General features: G+C 34.7%; 1 protein-coding gene across 2 annotated transcripts in view; it reads right to left on the bottom strand.

The window, feature by feature from the left end:
- IMMP2L (inner mitochondrial membrane peptidase subunit 2) overlaps positions 1-23,070 on the bottom strand; it is a 436,484-nt gene that overhangs the window by 74,750 nt on the left and 338,664 nt on the right. The window lies entirely within an intron of this gene.

Genomic DNA, 23,070 nt, shown 5'->3' with positions numbered 1-23,070 from the left:
AAGAAACAGATGCTAAAGGATAGATCACCACAAGTTAGTGCATTTCTAATGTTCTAATTTATAATTTTTCTGTCACCATTGCATGTAGAGAATTTAAACAATCTTCAGAGGAATGCAGAAATAGGTTTTCTGAAATTCTAGATAACTATAATTTATGGGGGTTTGGATAGATTTAGCGCAATATATGATAAAAAGTGTACTTTTTAATGATCAGTTAAAAGTAAAGTTTCTTGAGGAAGGCAACATTTTTCTTTATATTTTACAGCACATAGTACAGTAATGACATAAATGTATATCGCTCAGTCTGACAGAATTAAAGGTGGGTGGGTATCAAAAAGGAACTAGCTGTAAGATGTTCATAAAACACTACAACAGTATGACACTAAAGCTCATTCAGACTTGAAAACATGGCTTGAGACCTGGCTGAAAAATAATCAAACTGTATTACTGGATGGCAGCACATCCCAGTATGGGAGGGCGGTGATGGAACAAGGAAAGGCTGCTGAGGGATGGTGCTTTGGCATGTGCTGATGGCAACTTAGATGAAATTCATCTGGAGACATGAGGATTTCTGTCTTTTATGAATAATGAGTGTCATTCTGTTTACATTTACAATTCTTCATTTGTAATAATGTCATCTATAATATCTTATTGGTGTATCAGTTATGTACTATCTCTTATAAACATTCATTAATAAATAAAAATATTATTAGCTAGAATAAATCATGTCCCTAAATAGAACATTCCTCCAGAAAAAGAAAAAAAAAAAAAAAAAAAAAAAAAAAAAAAAAAAAAAAAGAAGCCAACTCTAACCAAGCAGGAGGGCCTCAGCTAAATGCTGAGAATGTGGAACATTACCACACCTAAGATCAAAAGACATCTGATCTTTGAAAAGGTCTGCCCTTCAGAGAGAAAAGGGGAAGCTGTCAACTGCAAGAGGTAGGCACAGGCTGAGAAAAGCATCTGCATCCAGTGGGAAAATGGGAATTACTCAGAAGTCACTGAGAAATCCCAAACAGGGTTGTATGAGGATTCATGCATGCCTCTATTTTGACTGTTGTAGCATAATAGTAAAAGCTGACAAATTGTTACTAATAAATCCTAGTTAGTTAAAAAGAAGTGCTTCTGTGTGTCCCCATTCTGAGTGATGTTTCACTCAAGGGAGTGAAAGATAGTTTTGAGTCAATGTCTCACCTATGAGATCTCAACACAATTTCCAACCCACTCTTAAGGTAGATCTCAGATACTAAAAAGCCCATTCTTATGACCACAGGTGTACAGACCTAACTGCAACTTTTCCCACACCAGATGATCAGGAGACAGGAAGTACTGGGATGCACTATATTCCATGTGTAGGTGCATGTCACAGAACGTTTAAGAGGCCAGTGAGTCAGGATTAAAAACCAGCTGTCAAGACACTTTGTATTTTATTATTAGAAAGAATTTCCAAGTGTGGTCACTGCTTCTAAAAGATGCCAGAGCCATTGAACCAAATTTTTGTGATCCAAACTACACACATTGGTTATTAGAATTCATGCCTAAACTGTTCATGCCTTCATCACTTCATGCCTTATCAGAAATTTTAGAAAGCATAAGAGATGTGCAGAAGATGCTGTCATCTTCCCTTTTTGTTTTCTGTGTTATTCTTTCCTAGTAAAAAAGAAAATGATGTTTTATAAGGCTGATCATAAAATAATGTGTTTTGATGAGAAGTCTGAATGAAAAAGGCAAAGACCGCCAAAGTTAAAAGAGATCCCAAGGCAGAAAAGAAGGCATAGCAGTACTGGGAGAGGAACAAAATCAGTAAACTGCAGCCACACTACTTTGAAGAGCTGAGATAGCCAAAGCTCAGAAGCATAAAGCAAGACCAGAAATGGCACAGATTTTTTTGCACTGAAAGACAAGATGAGGAACTCTGACTTAATAAAGGGAAAAAAACACAGATAAATGCAAAACAAAAGTATTCCTTCCATATGATGTAGGCTTCCATTATTATTTTGAAGTATTTGTTAAACCACAGCAGTATATTCTTTACCAGACCCAGGATAAGGTATTTGTTCCTGTCCTTAGATGCTTACAGTTGTAGAAAAGGTAAATGATGAGTGAAACTGCAAGCAGTATTATCTGAATAAGTTCACCTAAGTTTGGCAAGTGCAAACAGATAGTTCAGAGCCCTGCATAATCTAGGAAAATGGGACAAATACTAGAAAATGTGAATCCAGCCTTAAAATTACATCACATTTTCTTTGAAAAACAGAAATAAACACTTCCTGAGAATAGTCAGGAAAGGGGAAATATAGAAAGGAATCTAGAAATTACTTCTGTTAGCATATTATATTGAATTTACTTAAAATGCAACAATGCCCGCTGATTTTTGCAATTTTGTGGTTACATAAAACCCATCCTTGCAACACTTAAAAGGAGGGGTATTCTCTACTTATCTTTAGCATATGAACCGCTAGAAAACTGGCTGCAGGTATAAGCAGTTTACTAGTGGAAAGGCTGGTGGTGCCATAGAGATGGGATTCCTCTCAGCTGACAGGAACTGTCTAACCTGTATTAGTCACTGAGTCTTCTGTATTTTTCATGGCACTTCTGGAAGATGATTCATCCATCCATCTAAAATCCCTGTTATTGGATGGGATGAATCACCTTCTAGAGGTGTTATGGGTGAAAACAGGTTCCTAGATGTCTAGTTAAATTTGGTGCTCAATGCCTGAACAGCCAAAGAAATTTAATGTAGCCAAAGCAGAAGCCTGTGAAACCTCTAAGGTATATGTAATTTATAAAAGAAATCAGAATACAATTAATATCCTTCACTTTCAGCCCAAAGAAATCATACAAAGGTATTGTAAGCAGCGTAAGTATTTCATGACTCTGAAAATGCATAACCAGACATGATAGACAGGACTTTTACATAAGTATGTGAGCGATATGACTACCAAAGTGGCAAACAAAGCCATATGTGGTTGGACATAGGGCATACCCAGGTTATTAAAACATCACCAGACAGAGCAAGATAAGAACAAAGGACTGCAAACAGGCATCCTGCTGAATATACAAGAAGGTTGAATGGCAAAATCAAAAATAAGACAAGCATGATGCAATCCCCCTTTTGGGAGCATGACAAATAGCATAAAAAATTTAAAACACAAGGAGAAAAGAAGAAAAAAGAAAATAAGCCCTCTAAGTTTGTATACATAGTGCTGACTATTAATAATGTATAGAAATGAACTATTAGCATGGTGCAGTGTTAATGAATGAATTTAGTAAAGTTTTGCTTTCAAGTTTAAAACTAGCCTGATGTCCTAAAAATACTGACGTTATCTCTAATTCCCTGAAAAACATAGACATATATATCTATATTTGAATCTGGAAACATAATCAGTTGCAGCAGTGCATTGTGCTAGATGACTAGCAAAACCTAATATTCAAATACTAAACAGAAAAAGTTGCATATAGGTTTACATTAATGGAGAACTTGACATTTTGTTCCATATCACTATATCATTATATTCAGAACACTTCCAAACTCACAGTCTAAGATATCCCACCTCCTTGAATTTTTTATATATTTGGAGTGATGGCCATTAGATTAGATCTGTATATAAAATTTCACTCTATGCCAAAAGTAAATTAACCTTGGTGTGAATTTCCAAATATAAAAAATGCTACTTGAAAAAACATGACCAAAAATTATTCCTAAATGTAGGTGTGTTTTTTTTCTTCCAAAACTATCACTCATAAGCATTTTTTTCCAGCACATGCTACAAAATCTTTTTACCTTTGTAAGAGAAGGAATATTTGGAAGCTTGCTGAACAGAATGGAAAAAAAGAATTACAAGGTATACATCTCCTTGGAAACCTCATCTCACTCAAAGGTATAAGCAAATCTGGATAAAGCAGGTTGTCTGCAAATATCTGCTGACTTAATTGAGTTTGGAAAAAATCTCAGAAAAATCCCAGGAGGGATTCATACAGTCCTAGGTAAATGGTCGTTTCTGTCAGAAACTACTTATACTGATATTTACAGCAAAAATATATGTAAATTAAAAATACTGCAGTAAAACTTTAAATATTTCTTTTAAAATTCTTAGAATACAAAAAGCAAAAATTGGAATCTTAACTTTTGATAATTTATTAAAATATTACTATTGCATATCTTCACTTGACAGAATTTTTTCAAAGCTTCTTAATGATTACATTAAGCAACATTTGTCGCATGTTTTCATTCTGCTAGGAAACATACTTTTTATTTCCGAACTGAATTTAAATAGGAAACATCTTCAAATATATGCAAATCCGGCATTATCACACTATGCATTGTTAAATAATGTTTCAGTAGATCATGTAAAACTGCAGCAATGGCAGCATAAACCTCTTCTATACAACTGAGATAAATAAATCTCTGGAGAAGGTAGAATATTCTTTTCTATTGCTGTAAATACAGAAGTGCATTAAACTTAAGAACTGAGATTTGGTTTAGGAAAATGCTAAATGCCTACTTTCACTATCAGCTAAGATAAAGGTTTAGTATGAATCATGTGCACTTTAAACAGTACTGACAAGAACAATGTATTATTAAGCATTGAACTCTGCCATGACAAATAATATTTATCTGACAAAATATAACTACTGACTGACATTTTCTATATTAATGTCATGTTTCATCATTTTGGAAAATGTATTTTCTTAATTCCTAGAGAGCCAAGGTGCATGAGGCTTTAGCAGATGTGTGAACACACACTCTCTGTTCTCAATATCTCACAGACTAATTCACATTGCAGAATACAACATTCAGGGAGCCAATGTAAGTGATGCAAAAAAGGGGGAAATTAAACAGTAGTATAATGTCTGTAGTGTAAAGTCTTGATGTAGAGACAAAGGTGACAGAATTTCTCTTCACAGACAGTTTAGTGCAACAAAATGAAAACCATAAGCAATATCTGAAAGTTAGCTCACAAGCTCTCTGAACCTCTAACAGACTAAAATGAATTTCTAACCTCAACTGCTACTTCCATTTGGAAGAATGGAAAGTGTTTTTCAAGGGGCAGTTAGAGAACAAATAGTTCCCTTTCTTGCTGGTTCAAGACATCATCTGACTGGCCACTACAGGCTGTGCTTCTACTGCAGAGATACAAAGAATGGAAAAAAATAAACAAGAAAACAAACAAACTTTCAAATTAACCTGTACTTTCAAATGAATTATAGGAATCTGACAAACCTGAAAAAAAAAAAAAAAAAAAAAAAAGGAGTGAAGGAGATTTAATATCTATATATTGAAGGAGATTCAATATCTATATATTGAATACAGTATTAATGTGGATGAAAGGTGCTAATTTGACAGTTGTCAAGATTCAGCTCCACAAAAGGGTAGAGAACATGCATTAGCAATACTGCAATACCAAATCTATATGGGTTTATACTCTGTACAGTACAGAGATATTGCCCCATTCAGTAATGCAAAATAATTCAATATTGAAGTACAGCACTGCTGTACATTGTTTTGTCTGCTGTGATGGCTAGTTCATTTTTTTAATATTATTATTATTGGTGATCTTGTAAGTTTTATATAAACTAAATTGAGAAAGCAGAGGTTATTTAAACAAGAAAATACCATCAGCATGAAACAACTTACAGTCACATATCTTCAACATCTTTTATACATGAGATAAATGTTTTAAAACATGCTATGCCTCTCAGATAAGTTTTGATGGTTTTGCCTCTGCTTTTTTTCCCACAGTGAAATCCTTTACACACATTTTCACAATCCTTTCAACATACCTTCTATCATTATACTAGCTGAAATGCCCATCTTTTTGCTGTTACTAACTATGCAGTGCTGAAGGATTGCTGCAACTGCCTCCTCGTTATACGTTGCACTAGCATTGAACTTGGGATGTTTTTTCAAGTGCTTTGAAATACCTTGAAATAGAGAAGGTATTATAGAAAAGCAAATTCTTTTCTATTTCATCCATGTAAACAGAAATCTATAGTGTCTTCTGCTGTGAAATAACAAAGATTGCTGGTTGTGACAGATGAAATGCCTTTCAGGAGACCCATCATGAGAGTGAACCCTTTCAAATGGTATCTGGGATTGCTCAGATGCTCACAAAAAAAAAAAAAAAAAAAAAAAAAAAAAAAAAAAAAGGTGGCCATGAGTATTCACAGTTTATTTAAAAAAAAAAAAAAAAAATAAGAAAGTTAGAACAAGTTAGACATCAAACAAAATGAGATTGCACATGACTTGAAAGACACCTTTGTACTTAATATCAAATAATATTGTAATCCTTACCTCAGTCTGTAAGTAACTATAAAAGAGTATATACTAATAGGATTGAATTAAGACTGAAAAAATAACAAAGACAAAATCAAGCTGCAATAATATATGCTGGATTATTATTTTTTTAATATAGACAGATAAACTTTTAAAAAGTGAACAAACAAACAAAAACCTTTATCCTATTTTTATAAGTATCCTAATAAAAGTGATTATTAGCAAATATTTTTCCCCTTCTGTATCTGGATTAGCAATGCCACACTAAATGTATTTCTAGTTAATTACCCAGACCCCTAAGGGAATTTCAGTTTACTGTTTCATGCTTGATATTGTACCTATAATCGACTAAAACAACTGCAAATGTATTTGCTATTTGCCAGCTGTTTCCATTTTTAGCTTGAGATGCACAGAGGCTATGAATTATAATGAACAGACCAGAAATTATGAGCACTTGTAATATATACAACTAAGAGGATGCTAGGAAATGTATTCCACTTGCTGTATGTAATCCATTTTCATTCTATAAAACATGCATGATCATTTACAAATTTTAGAATTAGTATAGATGATCCTCACCTGCAACATCTGGCTCTGACTATGGTCATTTGAAGGACATGTTCTTACTATATAAAGAGGAAGATTAGATCATTTATGTATTTAGTGTTTATGTGCCACAAATCACTATCAGAATACCAGAGCAGGCATTCAAATATCAAACATGAACATGATTCTAGTGGTGCATCATTGCGTGATAAAGATATGAAGCCCCTTCTCTAAAGACTCTGCCAGCCTTGGGCAGATGGAACATGGCAGGGACTGGAGAAAGGCATGGCAGGGGGAGCTCTGTGCCATCTTTTGCTGGGGAGACCCTGTGGTGCTAGGAGCCTGCAGCACAGCATCAGCAGGAAAAACCTGCTAGGGGAACGTAATCCTGACCTCGCTGAACTTTCTGGCAACACTCCCAGTTACTCCCATAGAGACAAGATTTTCCCCAGTTTTTACTGCTTTAGCATACTGTACAAACCAGACAAAAAATCATGTCTTCTGAAGTCCCAGACTTCAATGTATCTTTATATCTATATAGCTTAGAAAAATGCAATGCAAAATTCCCCAAGAACTTGCACAATGTCATTAGTGAAGTGACTGAAAGTCCACTTAATGCTAGAGCTTAATTTGCACTTATTCTGAAATTTCAAGATGATGCAAATACTGTGAAAAATGGTATCTTTCATCCAGTCCCAAATTTAACGGAAAGCAAATCCTGAGTTTTTCTTTGGATGCAAATAAGACATGAAATCTAAAGCTACCAATTATTTATGCTATGTAACATTCATTCTATGAAAAGTTTAAATTATTCTCCAGAAAGCTGGCACCATTCCATTTTAAAGACATAATTTAATTTATTTTTTTATTTCAAAACCTATAAGCAGCATTTCAGTATTCTTTTTTCACATGAAACTTTGATAGTTTTAGTCCCTTATGAATCTCATTTTCTCATACATGCATTTAAATGTAGATTGGGACTTTCTCTAGAGAGCTAGGAAGAAACACTTTAAAGTGGAATTTTGGCAGGAGAATAAACTTATTTCTTTTTATTACGAAGATAAGTCAATCTTTTCCAGATATCACTGGTATCTGCTACTTTCTCTACTGGTAGCAAATATTATTTCTCCATAGATTATATAATTTTATTTTCTGAAAAAAAGACCTATTCTGACATTAGAAGTCTCTAAAGAATATCAAAACTTGTTTTCATCAAAAGGATCAGTGCTTTGTTTCACCCAAAGTGTCATACCGATTGTTAGTGTTTTATCACCAGCATGTGTTTCTATGGTAAGACACTATCAAGGACACAACATCATACTGATCAATAATGAAACCAGCATATAATATAGAATGTAGCATATTATTAAGTATCCTCACAAAATTAATGTCATTGAGTTACAGATTTAACCTATAACATTCATGTTCCCAAAGTCTATTTTATTTAGATATTTGCAAAAAATTGTTCTTTTTTTTTTTTTTTTTTCCAAGATGGTGAGCTTTATTAGTTCTTTTACTTATATAAATTGACGTAAGTCAACTCAGATTTTCAACACATCAAACATCCACTTAAAATATTGGAATCTGTTAAAATATTGTCTACTACGATCTCACTTATTTTTGTCAAGAAAGGAAGAAATTCAGATTTGGGAAGCTAGAAGAGACTGTACCTCTCTCATTTTGCCCTAGTGAATAAAAAATACTGTATAACTGGGCCTATATGCAGTACTCAAGGAACAGTACTCAAGGAACACTTGTTATTTGTTTAGCAATAGCTTTATAATTTATCATCTGTCTAGCTTATTTCAACTCTCCCATCTCTGGAGAACCCATCACAGGAAAAAAAATAAAATCAAAATTCCAATTACTTTCTAATGTTTTTTCTAATATTTTAGTGTTTTTGTTTGTTTGTTTGTTTGTTTCTTTTTAATCTTTTTTCAAAAAGTCATTGAATAAGGTAAGTGCTTGTGCTCTTTTCCTCTGTAACCTTAGGGATATGTTATATATCTTTAGAGTACCAAGAAGTTATCCTCTTAAAAAGCATAGATTTATGCTGGTAAGATAAAAGCTAGCTATAGAGGTTAAGTTCGGTTTTACAGGATTTGTCTCTCAGGTTAGAATTTCAAAGGCCTGATGTGCTGTTAGGGCTGGAGCTCTTTTTGATGGATAAAACCCTAATAACTTGAGACATAGTAACAATGGTAAAGCTAAGGTTATTGTGCTGTTCTAGTTCAGGTAGTGTGAGATTCACTAAAAAATCTGCAAGTCAGGGAGAATGTGAAGGCTCAGCCGGCAGTTGATAATTTCTTTTTTCTTTTTTTTTTTTTTTCTTTTTTTTTTTCCTCTCTGTGAAGTCTACAGCTTTTCTTCTATATATAAGCAATCAATTGCAATGTGATAAAGAACTAAGATTTCACACACTTAAACACAACAAGTGATAAATTGAAATGACATGGTTCTGCTGCTAGTTTACTGCTGAAGTAATGCAAATACCTTTTTAGTTTTTGTTACTGTCAAATTAATTTGTGTAAAATGTGCCAGGAGATAACTCTAAAAGCTAATCAGAGAAGATAGATTTCCTTTTTTTTTTTTTTTTTTTTTTTTTCTTCAGTGGGTGACTTCATGCTGGTGCATTTCCTAAAACTTCATACTAAAACACAAATTTAAAATATGGAGTTCTATGCTCTCTGTAAATTCAAATACAAATGATTAAGACAGTATCTTCTATTATTTTATTTTCTAAAGGTGTTCAAAAATTAAATGTATGGTACAATAGAAATGCAAGGTTAGTTTATACTGTTATGTGAGCAGTACCTTATTCTCCTTGGCAAATTTATCCAACAAAAATAATTTTTGATTTCCATAAAGAATAATGTTATAATCTTCTTAAATTAGTGCCTGGCTTTTCAGACACAGCAATACTTTTATATGAACATACTGGAGAAGAAGAAAAAAATATTTTGGTGCAATCAGGAGAGTAATTATAATTCCTTCTGTATTTATGGGCATATGAGACCTTCAGTTCAACAGTTCATTACCATCCTGGATGGCTACTTTGTCTTTAGTCAAATAGAAGGAAATTGGGAATGACACTGTGATAAAGATAATGAGAACAATCCAGGAGAGTGAACCTAACACCAAATGCTCAGTAAATATGCCTGGGCTACCAAAGTAATATTTTGCAGGTGATACTTTTCAATAGAAAAAAGCAAGCTTAGATGTCATATGGACCACACAGAGTTTAAGATACTCCCTAGAGGAGGATGTATGAAAATACACTTTTATGCTAACGGCAGCTGCATCTCTGAAAGAGAATTGTTGCACACTGATACAGCACTGTCCGCTTTTGCCTTTACACAGCAGAAAGTAAGACAAAATTTGCTTTTACATAAACTTTTCAAGGACAAAGTCTGAAATACGGAAATCGACATACACTTTATGGTGCAAAACTTTATGTCTGGTTCATAGAATCTTAGAATACCCTGAGTTGGAAGGGATCATCAAGTCCAACTTCTGGCACCGCACAGGCCTACCCAAAAGTTTAGACCATGTGACTAAGTGCAGAATCCAATCTCTTAAATTCAGACAGGCTCAGTGAAGTGATTACTTCACTGGGGAGCCTGTTCCGGTGTGCAACCACCCTCTTGGTGAAGAACCTCCTCCTGATGTCCGGTCTAAACTTCCCCTGCCTCAGCTTAACCCCATTCCTGCGGGTCCTATCACTGGTGTTTATGGAGAATAGGTCACCTGCCTCTCTACTCCCCCTCGCAAGGAAGTTGTAGACCATGATGAGGTCTCCCCTCAGCCTCCTCTTCTCCAGGCTGAACAGGCCCAGTGACTTCAGACACTCCTATATGTCTTCCCCTCCAGGCCCTTCACCATCTTTGTCACTGTCCTCTGGACACTCTCCAACAGTTTAATGTCCTTTTTGTAATGTGGTGCCCAGAACTCCACACAGTACTCGAGGTGAGGCTGCACTGGCACAGAGTGGAACAATCATTTCCCTCGACCGACTAGCAATGCCGTGCTTGATGCATTCCAGGATACGGTTGGCCCTCCTGGCTGCCAGGGCACGCTGCTGGCTCATATTCAGCTTGCTGTCAAACACGACCCCCAGATCCCTCTCTGCAGGGCTGCTCTCCAGCGTCTCGTCACCCAGTCTGTATGTATAGCCAGGGTTGCCTCGTCCCAGGTGCAGGACCCAGCACCTGGTTTTGTTAAACATCATGCAGTTGGTGATTGCTCAGCTCTTCAACCTGTCCAGATCTCTCCGCAAGGCCTTTCCACCCTCATCTGAGTTTTCCACCCTCATCCGAGTGTTCCTACAGCCCCACCAAATTTGTGAATAATGTTTTGCTTTAAAGACGTTGTTTTTCAAACATTTGAATGAGTTTAGTTAGAGACCTAAATACAGTCAGCCTGCTAGATAACATGCTAAAAAAGAATATCTGAAGCCCAGAGATCTCATCCAAGAGAATTTAGGTTACCAAGCTTTTGAAGGCTACATAGGGATATATCAAGTTCCTCATAATTGACACAGAAGTGTCATGAATAATTAGTAATATTCAGAAATATGTGCACGCACCACAGAAGAAAGATGGTACACCTCTGTACCTGGCAAACAAGATTTTTAAGGACACACACACACACACACACACAAAAAAAAAAAAAAAAAAAAAAAAAAAAGGCTTTACTTCTTAACTTTAAAGCTAGGCTTGGTTCTGATTAGAAGATTACAAAACTCTGTTTCTAACATATATTAAAATCCATTTCCTGGACAGGAAGGTCCCACCAGGACTAATAGTGTTGCTGACTTCAGCAACACCAATAATTCCTAATACTCAGCAGTACAAAGAAAGAGTGAAATGCAGATTTGAAATAAACACATTTATTACTTCTACTACTTGAAACTGAGATACAGTGACACCAGAGAAATATTTACAGCAAAATTCTCTCTAAGAGTAGCCATCACTAGAAGACATATAGAAAGATGTGACAGTCATGAGTGGGATCCAAAGTGAATAATCATAGAATGGTTTGGGTTGGAAGGGACCTCAAAAATAATCTAATTCCAAGCCCCCTGCCATGGGAAGGGACATCTCCCACAGGCAGGGACACCTCCCACCAGACCTTCCTCCCCTGCCTGTCCTTTCAAAAGAACCTGCATCCTTCCATCCTAATGCTCCAGTCATGGGAGCCATCCCACCATGTCTCCATAATGCCAATGAAGTCATAGCCCTGCAGGTATGCATATATCTAACTTCTCCTGTTTATTCCCCATGTTACATGCATTAGCATAGAGGCTAACTTCAATCATTCAATATAAGCATGAGGACTGTATTCTTCATTAGCATTGTTTTCTTGTTTAATCTAACTACTGATGTAATTTAACAGTGAATTGCTTTGTTGTACTACCAAACGCTTGGCCTCAATTCAAAATATAATAGATACTTTGAAAATTGATGTGAACAAAATTCATTTTGATACTACAAACATTTTAATAGCTATCAATAACTTTAGGAAGAGTGGACTTCCTCTCTACATTACTCCATTCACTAAATATAAGCATATCTTATGTTAATTAAGGAATACTTTGAGTTGTGACCTTAGGCCTTCGTTGACACAAATAAAATTGTGAGGGCCTCCAAATGTGAGGGGAAGGTTCTCCAGAGTGTCTGTCTAATCAATAAAACTGTAAAAATATATATATATAAAAAAATAAAAATCACATCCTCTGGCCTGTTCTTCCTGCCTAAGTCTGTGAAATTTGAAAGTAGTTATTACAGTAGGTGGAGCCATGACCTGCCAAAGAGCAGTCATGGAGAATTTTGTAGGCAGTTCCTTCTTCTGATCCCTTTACTTTTTCAGCACTTTGTTTTAATCGCAGGCTTCCACTGGCTTTTATTAGATATAGTGTGTATATGGCCAAAATTCAATGTTGGATACCAGTTTCACATCTGTTATGGAATAGTCCAAGAGTCTATTATTTTGGCATCTAAATTATACAAAACCTGTTTTTAATAAGTTGCAAATTAAACCTCAATTATAATTTGTATAATAGGGAAATATGTTAATAAGATCAGGCATAATAAATAATTTAAAATATTAAATTGCTAGCAAGTTAGGATTTTTTGACTTTGTTATATTTTTTGTGTGTATTTTTAGTGGGAGGAAGCTGAGCCTTTGGCTTTCAAACTTCTGACTTACTTAACCACAAAGAAACCTGATTTCCCCTAAAGTGATCCAAATTAAAATTGGGAAGGGTTGTAGCTCTTAAGTTCCCTCTCTTGGCTGTGTACCAAATCAAAGCTATATTCTACAAACAATAACTCTGCAACATCAACTAAAGTGTTTAATAAGCTCTAACAATGTGCAATATTGCATAAGTACCACTTAACATACATTAATCCAATGGCTGTAAAGCAGTGCTTGCAGGGACCATTTACTCTGCTCTTAAACACAATGGAGAGACTCTGTGAGAAAATAGCTGGTAACTCATTTTGCCGTCACAAAATATTGTAAAAGATTCCCCTCCCACCCTTCTTTTTTTTTTTTTTTTTTGACATACTGTATAGATTTTCATTATTAAAATTGAATGACTCGCACCAGCTAATACAAAATAGCAACAGTAGATTTTTTTTTTTTCATTCTTCTTCTTTCTTTCTGATTATTGATCAATTATTGAACCAGGATCCAAGCTTTTAAAGTGCAAATTATTCATTGTCTTCAAATTTCAAGCTTTGAAAGTAAAGAAATATTAGACCTCACTATCACTTCACATTACCACCTATCTCAGTTTCCTTCCACCCTTAATTCAACAGATATCTCACAACTATTATGCTTACAAATTCCTGTTTTCTAAAACTTCTAATCTGATCTTCCAGTTTCAAGAAGATGTATTGCAATGAAGAAGAAACACCACTAACATCATACTGGAATAGATGCACTGGAGGAAAAAAGTAATTTTGCTGGCATTGCTATGCATCAGTGGTGTTGAAAGGTCTGTACAAAACTTGCCCTCATGACCACAGAGCGCTGTTGGTCACCTAATGCTAGATTTCTATTCTGCATTAAATGCAGTTAAATATATTTTCAATAATTACGTGAAAACAAATAGTATAGTTATATAAGCTATAAGGAAGCAGCATATATTAACTAACTACGTGGGAAGTATCATGGAGATATTATTACTGTTTAATAATAGTTTGAATTCATTAAAAATCATAAAGAATTTTTTTTCATTCTATGTTATTATTACTTATCAAAAACACAAATTGGAAAACCCTTTGATGGCTAACAATCAGTAACACAGTTATTTCCACAAAAGAAAAATTATAACTGTTTATAAATTAAAAATGTTACTGAAATAGCTGCCATCCTAAAGAGCCACTAAAATCACTAAAATGTTTCAGTTTAAATTGGGGGTACTCTACTTATTAAGTTTAAAAATGAATAAATAAATAAATAGAGATTTAAAGATAAAGAGAGAAAAAAGAAACACAGTAAACAGAAAGGAGCACACTGAATCATGCAGTCCCATGATATCAGTAAGAATTACTTGTAAACATAAAACTATCTATAAGTAGACATTTGCAAGTTCAGGATTCTAGCTCTAACAAATATTTCTTAGCTCTAATAAATATTTCTATTTGTTCCATAATACACCCCTAAATTTGAAGTGCTGCTTCAAAAACTGCTGTTAAAGGATCATGAAACTTCTTAAGCATACTCACATTGTGAAAACTATTTCCAAACCTGCACTGGTTTTCTTGATTCTTTTGTTATTAAATCATTTTTTTTTTTTTAATACCAAAATGTCATGTGATCTGTTCTAGACAAATTTTGATGGACTTGATGGAATTTTAAATTGCATTTGGTTAGGCCTTAAACATGGAAAAGAAGGAACTAATTTAGTCCTCCTTGGCCCTTGCTCCCAAAATTACAGAAGAACACAGCTGTAGAGTAGTCCCCTTAGCTTTCTTTAACAAACATAATCAGATCTGAAATTAAGTCCTGAGACTGTCCTCACACTTTCTGAGAGACCAGGGAAAAGAGAGCTTCACCTTCACCTAATTTCTTGGTGTGCTGCCCAAATTATCATGGGTTCACTTAATTCAATATCAAAAGAGCAGTAAGTGTTTTCTTTTAGATACCTCTCATGGGGCCATACATGCTCAAACAGCAAGACAAGATATCCTTTTGAGCCATAATCTTTTTTTATCTTACTTATGTGTGTTTATATCATATCTTCTCTGCCTCGGCTAAACGTTAATTGTGGCCTAATTGGGAAGACTCATGACACCTTTGTTTCATGTCACCTCTGTTCTTTTCCTTTTAGAACCAAGGGAATACAGATAAATGTTTGCAAACAAACAAGCAAGCAAGCAAACAAACAAAAGAACTTATACAATCTGAAATGTAACTTATTATGTTTTATAATCCTTTAAGACAATGGAAAAATAACAAAGCCCTAATACAGTAAATAATTTGACCATTTTTCCTCTCTTGATAAATAAGATTTATGTGTTAACACATAAGGCAGTAAATGTATTATCCAGACTATAGACAAAATAAAATTGGCTTACAAAGATGCACAGAATGATATAGGTAGGAAGGGACATTTGGAGGTCATCTGGTTCAACTTCCTACTCAGAACAAGGCCAGCTTGGGTTGCTCAGGGACTTGTCCAGTAACATTTCATTTCATTTTAAACTATCTCACAGAACTGAGATTTTAGAAACTTTCTGGGTAATCAATGCACAATTTGAATAATGGAAACAAAACAAAACAACAACAACAACAAAATTCCTAATACCTATTCAGAATTTCCTGTGCTGGGACTTGTGTTTACTGTCTCTTGCCCTACTGCTATGCACCTCTGAGAAGAGTCTGGCTCTGGCTCTCCTGTATGCTGAGGACAACCATGAGCTCACCCTATCACCTTCTCTGCTCATGGCTAAAGAAACTGCTTTCTTGAAGGCTCTCTTCTACACCATGTGCTCCACTAGCACGTGAGCCCTTCACCGGAATCATTTCCCTGTGTCACTGTAATTCTTGAGTAGGCAAGCCCCAAACCAGACATAGTGCTCCCAGCCACCAGGCACCAACTGGATGGAAACAATCAGTTCCCTTTAATAATTAACAGAAGTATTGGTAGTTCTGATAATATTATTCATCATATTCAATAATGCTTTGCTCCCAAAATAAACAGAAATACATTTGTAAATAAATAAGCATGTATTTGTTTGCATATTCACTGCCATATTAATACACGTTTAACATCTTCATATCACATGCAGTAGTATAGATGCTAAGGCCAAATAGTCTTACTTTAGGATCAGGAAACTTAATGACAATAATAGTGATAGCACTACTATTTTCCTGTTAAAAAATGGAATCAGATAGATAACAATTTCCTGTAATTCTGCAAATTAGAACATTATTTTAGTAATCATTGACTGAACTTTGACCATGTTCCACATTCAAGGAAGAAAAAGTAGAAAGAAACAAAAACATTCAGTGGATTTTTAAATGAGGTCCTTGGAAATCTTAACATGACTTTAGGAATCAAAACTCCCTAACAGTTAAACCACAGAAAAGTCAGCAAAGATTCCTTTGTGCCTTATTTCTATTAGAACAAGTTATTTATGAGATGATATAATGCTAAAAATTCAGGCATTACAGGCTGTAACTTTAGTGAAATAGAATTGTGAGTAAACTGATGAAGAATACAATACATTTAGAGTTCAGCAAATTATATAGTTGAATGTAGAGCTGTTCAAATTAGTTAATTACAAATGATGGTATGAATCTGTCAGCTCTCTGATCTCTTTTAATATTTTATTAAATCAATCTAAAATTGTTTCAACATTTTTTTTTCCCTGGTTTATGTCAACATAAATTATGTCAAAAACAGGTGCATGTTGTTCAGCCTACCGTTCTTTTCACTGTGGTTGGAAAATCATTTAAATGTCCTTGTATTCATAAATATTTGCCAAATATTTGGATTAATAATTCATTGTGCTGGGGGTTATTACATAAAACCGGTTCCATAAGCATGATGACTGAAGCTTTTTGCATAGTAGAATGGTAAATAACAGGAATACTTCCAAGTACCATAGTAAAGAAAATTAGCTGGCAAGCATAAAATATATAGGATTTGACATAACTAAGATAAAAACCTCAACTTTCAGTTACTTTACAAGTCCTCATGAGTGTTCCATTATCAAAAAATAGCGTAGACTTAATTGAGAGCTTTTAGTCACAAGCATTCAAAAAATTCTCTATTCTGGATGTGCTTAAAGGATATACCAAATTTAGCATCCTATTTACAGTAATTGAGTAACAAAAAGCTTTCTGAGCATATAGTCAGGAATGTTATATAAGGTTCAGAGCATTAATCCATCTGGATTAACTTTTTATGCATTGATTTAGACTACAATCAGGCTAAATATTTTACTTTCAAAAAGAATTAGGACAGCCATAGAGAACCTTTTATTCTCTATTCTGCAAATTTAGTTAGCCATGATAATTTAATGGACAGTGAGGCCACACAATTTTATTACCAAAGCAGCTCCTAGAGTGAATTGTCATTCTCAACAGGCAAGCCACCATCCAATTTGAATCTCTATAATATTCTCTCAAAAGGGACAAGCATATTTACCCTTCAAATTTTATTTATCATCAGTTGTAACATATAATGTCGCATCCGTTTTATTCATCATAGACTTTTACAAGTTCAAGCTGTGTGTGCATGCTATTTACTACTGGCAACTTCATGCTCCATAGGAAAAGTCTTTTTTCTGATTGTAAACAGATTTATTTATTTCATTTTTGCCAGTGGCCAGGGATAAATATAACAGGATGTCATTGATTGCATATCTGCATTGCACATCCTGTTTCAACACAACTTTTCAACTTTAATATCCAAGAGATGAAGTAGAAACGTCAAAGATCCCGTAAGAGTCATCAGTCATCCCATAAGAGCAAGCAGTGGTCAGTGGTAGCAAAATGACAGAAGAAGCTGCAACACCAGCTAGCAAACTGATGTATCTAAGTCCTGGAAGTTATTCCCAGTATTCACTCGCTACTATTCCATCACTACTATACTCACCTATACTATACTACTATACTCACTACTATACTCACCTTGGGATAATGGTCATCACCCTGTTATTTTATTTGTCTTAAGAGACTTGAGATGGCTGGTTGGAGTATGGGGACACAAATGGGATCACAAAGTATTTTGAGAGCTGGCAGAATTCCCTGTGGGAAGTGTGTGCCCTGCCTACATACCTTACTTTGAAAATTAAACAAAGTGCTCTTCACCACATTGCTGTGAGCTGTTAAACTCTTCCCACCTTTTGCCTTAGCAGCTGCTGAATTTCAGGGGGATTCTTGCACTAGTCTGTAGCTCATCTTCAGCAGATGGCAAAATCATCACCAAGATGATTTGCACTTTTAGGATATGTAGCAGTCTGTGTTTACTATTATGCAAGTAATCCAGTAAAGTGGAAAGATATCTGTTTCATCCTTCAACTGTCCTCTGATCCTGCCTTAGAAGGAGAGCATGTGAAACAGTTACTCTCATGGGCTGCAGATATCTTGGTTCAAACATTCCTTTATTAGAAGTCGTGAACTGAACTTCACTAAGAGCGTCTTATTTTAGATCACCTTACTGTTTTCAGGCTTTCTGATTTTGACTACTTATACTCACTAACAGTAGTCACAAAGAGAAATATTGGATCAGTTTAAGATTATGATTATAATTATAATAGACCACACTGTTACTGTTATTAACTGAATTTGCCCATTGAGGGTTAACAGGCAAACCATTTTTTTCTTATATCCAAAAGAGATTATGATATATCTCTTTGAAAATCAAATTAAAACCATTCTTTTCTATAGAGTTTTCTAGTCACAGGTTTGTGCTGCTGAAAGAAGAAATAATAGGTAAACAGACAAGAGTGTTTTTCAGTTAGTTTATTGCATGAACTTACAGTACAGAATTGCTTATATGGACAATCATAAATAAAGCTATTACAGTAATGCTGACTAAAAGCAATTTACGCATTCGAAGCTTATGAACATAAAATTTCTGTTAAACAAAATGCCAGACTCAAGTTCAACAGGATTTAGTTTTGAAAGTAAACACGTTAAAAGATGTAATTTTAATAAGAAGGGCTAGCATGGGGACCTGACTGAGGAAAAAAGATATTTTATGACAAGGTACTTAACCTACCTGTGTCTCAGGTTTCCCAGGAAGATAATAGTCTTTTTGCCCTTACACTGGATTGTGAAGCTTAACTCATAAAGAGTCTTATCCAAAGCCACTAAAGCCAATAGAAATCTCTCATTGACTTTAATGAGCTTTTGTTCAGGTGCTTTACAAGTCAGTTGCAAGACTGCCACTAACTTTAAACCCTAATTTTATAAAGCTCTTTCATATGCTCAGTTTGGAGGCATCTGTAGAGACAGAAATGTAGCAATAAGAGTCTTGTATTTACCAAACAACTCTCCATGAGATATAATTGGTTTTATTTATTTGCTATTCACTGCATATGTATACATCCAAGAGTACACATAAATCAGTTATTGTATGCATTAATAACTGTTCTCAGGTACCGTTACTTTTTGGTAGCATTATCACCTCTGGATGTCACTGCTGGTTGCCAATTCTATGCATCTGATCTGTATGTGTGTACAGTTTATGACTCATCATTTGAATTAGCCACAATGTCAGATTCAAATTATAAATTGTCAGATGGTTTGTATGTTGCTTACACAGCCAACATAATGCCAGACAATAACTGACCTGGTATAAACCTCACCATCAAGTTACCTGATTCTTTAAGAAGTCTGAAGCAGGAAAGGAGTTTAATAGCTGATCAATAATTTACATAAAGTGGCTTCTACATTTCTGAGCAAAGAAAAAAAAATCCTACACCGCTGAACTACAACCTCACAGTAAAAAGGCCCAAAATTACAACATTACCAGAACTGAAAAGAAAAAGGTGGGGAGTATCATAATTATATAAGCAAGGAGTCATTATTAGACTCCCATAGCATTTAAACAATGCTAAGCAAATATCATAAATGCTCGATTTCATTCTATAAGAACTTGAAAACAGTAAGAGCGAACTGTGTAGAAATCACTAGTCTAGTCCAGACAATTGAAATAAATTTCCAGAAAAATGCATTTTTTTTTTATTCCCTTAAATAATAGTAAAAAGATCCAAGTTCTCTGAATATTTATTGGCTGCTATTCAAAACCACTATGCTCAGCATTATGAATGGCTGACATGACATATTTCTAAACCTGAAACACAGCAGCATCAAAGCAGTAGTATTATGTAAGATCTGCCAATCTGTATTGCACTAAGCTATGGATTTTCAGAGACAATGTACAATAATCACACTATTTAAAATCACTGTTTAATTTAGTCGACTACTCTGGAAAGGCAATTAATATTTAAGTTTTGAATATATGGAGTTAACAACATGTCTAATTCAGCACTAATCATACATGTCCTGTTATTTTTGTAACTTCAGTTGAGGTATTAATTTTATTCAAAGAAACAACTAAGCAGAAAGGAAATATAAAACCTTTCCACATCTTAGTTAAAATATTTTCATTTTATTTAACACCTCAGAAAAATGTCTATCTATACCTTAACTTTCCAATTTTAGTCCTTTTAAAAGCATGCAATAACAATAAATAATAGAATTCATTTTATAACATTTTTATGAGCTAAGTAAAGATAATTTAATTTGTCAAGATTTTACATTTTAGAAATCCATATGTCTCTAAAGGTGTATCTAATTTAGATCTTGAATGATCTCAGGGTTGTTGCTTTATCAACCTAACCCATTAGGCCATTACACATATTGTTATTCTCCAAGAGAAAAATTGATTCTAACATCTGTTCTCAATCTGTTTTTCCATAATTTCCTTTTATGCCCCATGTAACTCATTAAACTCATCTACAAAATATTACTGTCAGACTATCTACAGTATGTGCGCCTTTCTATTGTAAGATTGCAAGAAATTTGAGAAGTGGTAGGCCTACATCGTAACTCACCTTAAAATATACTATTTTTACTGAGTCTTGTAATCCAAGAAAATATATTTGATTTTGCAAATCAGAACCGTGATGCACGTAACATAATCTAATTTCTAAAGTGACCTATATTTCAACAGAATGAGAACAAGGGGTTCATGTCTCACCATTGCACAGTCTGTTCCTTATGACTACTGTAGTTTTACGAGAGCAAAGGTATTTAAATTAAGAGCATATCATCTGAATGGCTTGAAGAGAGTGATTTTAATGCTTCAGAACAGAATAGAATCGTTAAGGTTGGAAAAGACCTCCAAGATCATCTGGTCCAACCATCACCCTACCACCAATGTCATCCATTAAGCCATGTCCCTAAACACTATGTCCAACCTTTCCTTGAACACCCCCAGGGATGGTGACTCCACCACTTCCCTGGTAAACCCATTCCAGTGCCTGACCATTCTTTCTGAGAAGAAATGTCTCCTCATTTCCAACCTAAACCTCCCCTGGTGTAATTTGAGGCCAGTCCCTCTAGTCCTATCACTAGTTACCTGTGAGAAGAGGCCAACCCTCAGCTCCCCACACCTTCCTTTCAGGTAGTTGTAGAGATCAATAAGGTCTCCCCTCAGCCTCCTCTTCAAGAGGTAGACAGAGATAGATCCTCTTCAAGAGTAAGATATCTCACTCTTACTAATACATGTTTCTACTTCCTACAAGAAAATAAGCAAATTGTTTTGCATAACTAGGAACTCTGTCTTACTTTCAGACTTAGAAAATGCTGTTAACTATTTTTAGGTTTTTCATCCAATAATCTTACTTGCGCTTGTGCAAGAGATCACAAGACTGCAGCACACAAAGCGCCCCAGTAACCAAAATCTAATCTGCATATTGTGTTAAGAACCAGCCATCTAGCGTGCTCTTCTAATTATACTCTTCCTTTTCTTCTACAGTTGAAATTTCACAATGTTTTATTCTTCTCAAGCTAGTTTCCAGCCCTGTGATCTCTTCTGCCCCCTTTTGTCTGTATTCAACAATTGCTGCTCTAATTAAATGTCACAGAAAAATAACTATTCGCAGTTGACCTGTCTGTAATGTATTCATCAAAACAACACAAGGCTCATTCTTCCTGCAGGAAGCTAAAGAATTCATTGTCCACAGCTATCTTAGTAGCTCTCTAAAGGGGCTGCTTCTGTAAGAAAAGTGATATACTATCAGCTGTTAGCTAGCACCTGATGACTAATGTGAGGTCAAAGCCTTGTGAAAACATTTTTCTAATATTTATAAATATCAATGAACTGAGTAAAAATCTGAGGGTATTCAGATTTACCCCCACATGCTACCTTGTATGAAAACCTAGGTGACTACCTTGAAGATTTTACCACGTATAAATTTCTGTGTGAGATGGTGTAAATGTGAAACCAACGCTCGACTCTAAAGAATTCCTTATACTCTATGTCTACACCGGCAAATATTTTTAAGTGGTAAAAAAAAGAAAAAAAAAAAAAAAAAAAAAAAAAGGGGGTTTATGACTATGATTTACCTTGGAAACATGGAGAACGAAACAGAAAAGTGATAACCTAGAAAGAAAAGAAAGAGATAACTCCACAGGATAGACTGAACAAAATCCTGCAGGAGAGAACTGCTAAAACAAGATGTCAGAAATCTTAGAAGGTAGTAACAGAAAAAATAATAATGAAATATAGCAAGCACAACACAAACACAAATAATAACAACAATAAAGAGAAAAATGAAAAGAGAGTTATGGCATCATTAGACTACTCGGAACCAGACAGTAGGCTTTTTTCCATCTTTTTCTAGACAACAAGTATAAACAACTGGTCTCATCTTCTAGAAGCCAGACAAATTCATAAGGTCCTTGCTGTCATTAATTCAACTAATGCCAGTGGACAACTTCTGAATAAAATAGGTACAAAAGATGAAACAAATCTAGCATTGACAACTTACCTGTGAAAAGCACTGGCTATTTTATAGTATTAGAAGAGAATTCTCCCTTAAACATATCAGAAATACATTTGTAATAGGGCAAAAAGGATTTATAGGATTTATTTTTACACAGCAGAATGCACAAATTACATGAATGTTATCTTCTGCATGCTAGGTTAAGTTAAAACAAGAACATGATTTCACACAAAGAGTAACAAAACCAAAAGCTAACTGAAACTGGAGTGC

The sequence above is a fragment of the Oxyura jamaicensis genome, chromosome 1 (assembly GCF_011077185.1).
Source record: "Oxyura jamaicensis isolate SHBP4307 breed ruddy duck chromosome 1, BPBGC_Ojam_1.0, whole genome shotgun sequence".
NCBI classification, from domain to species: Eukaryota; Metazoa; Chordata; class Aves; order Anseriformes; family Anatidae; genus Oxyura; species Oxyura jamaicensis.
Note: the sequence above shows the minus strand (reverse complement) of the source record. Positions and strands in the feature narration are given on the sequence as shown.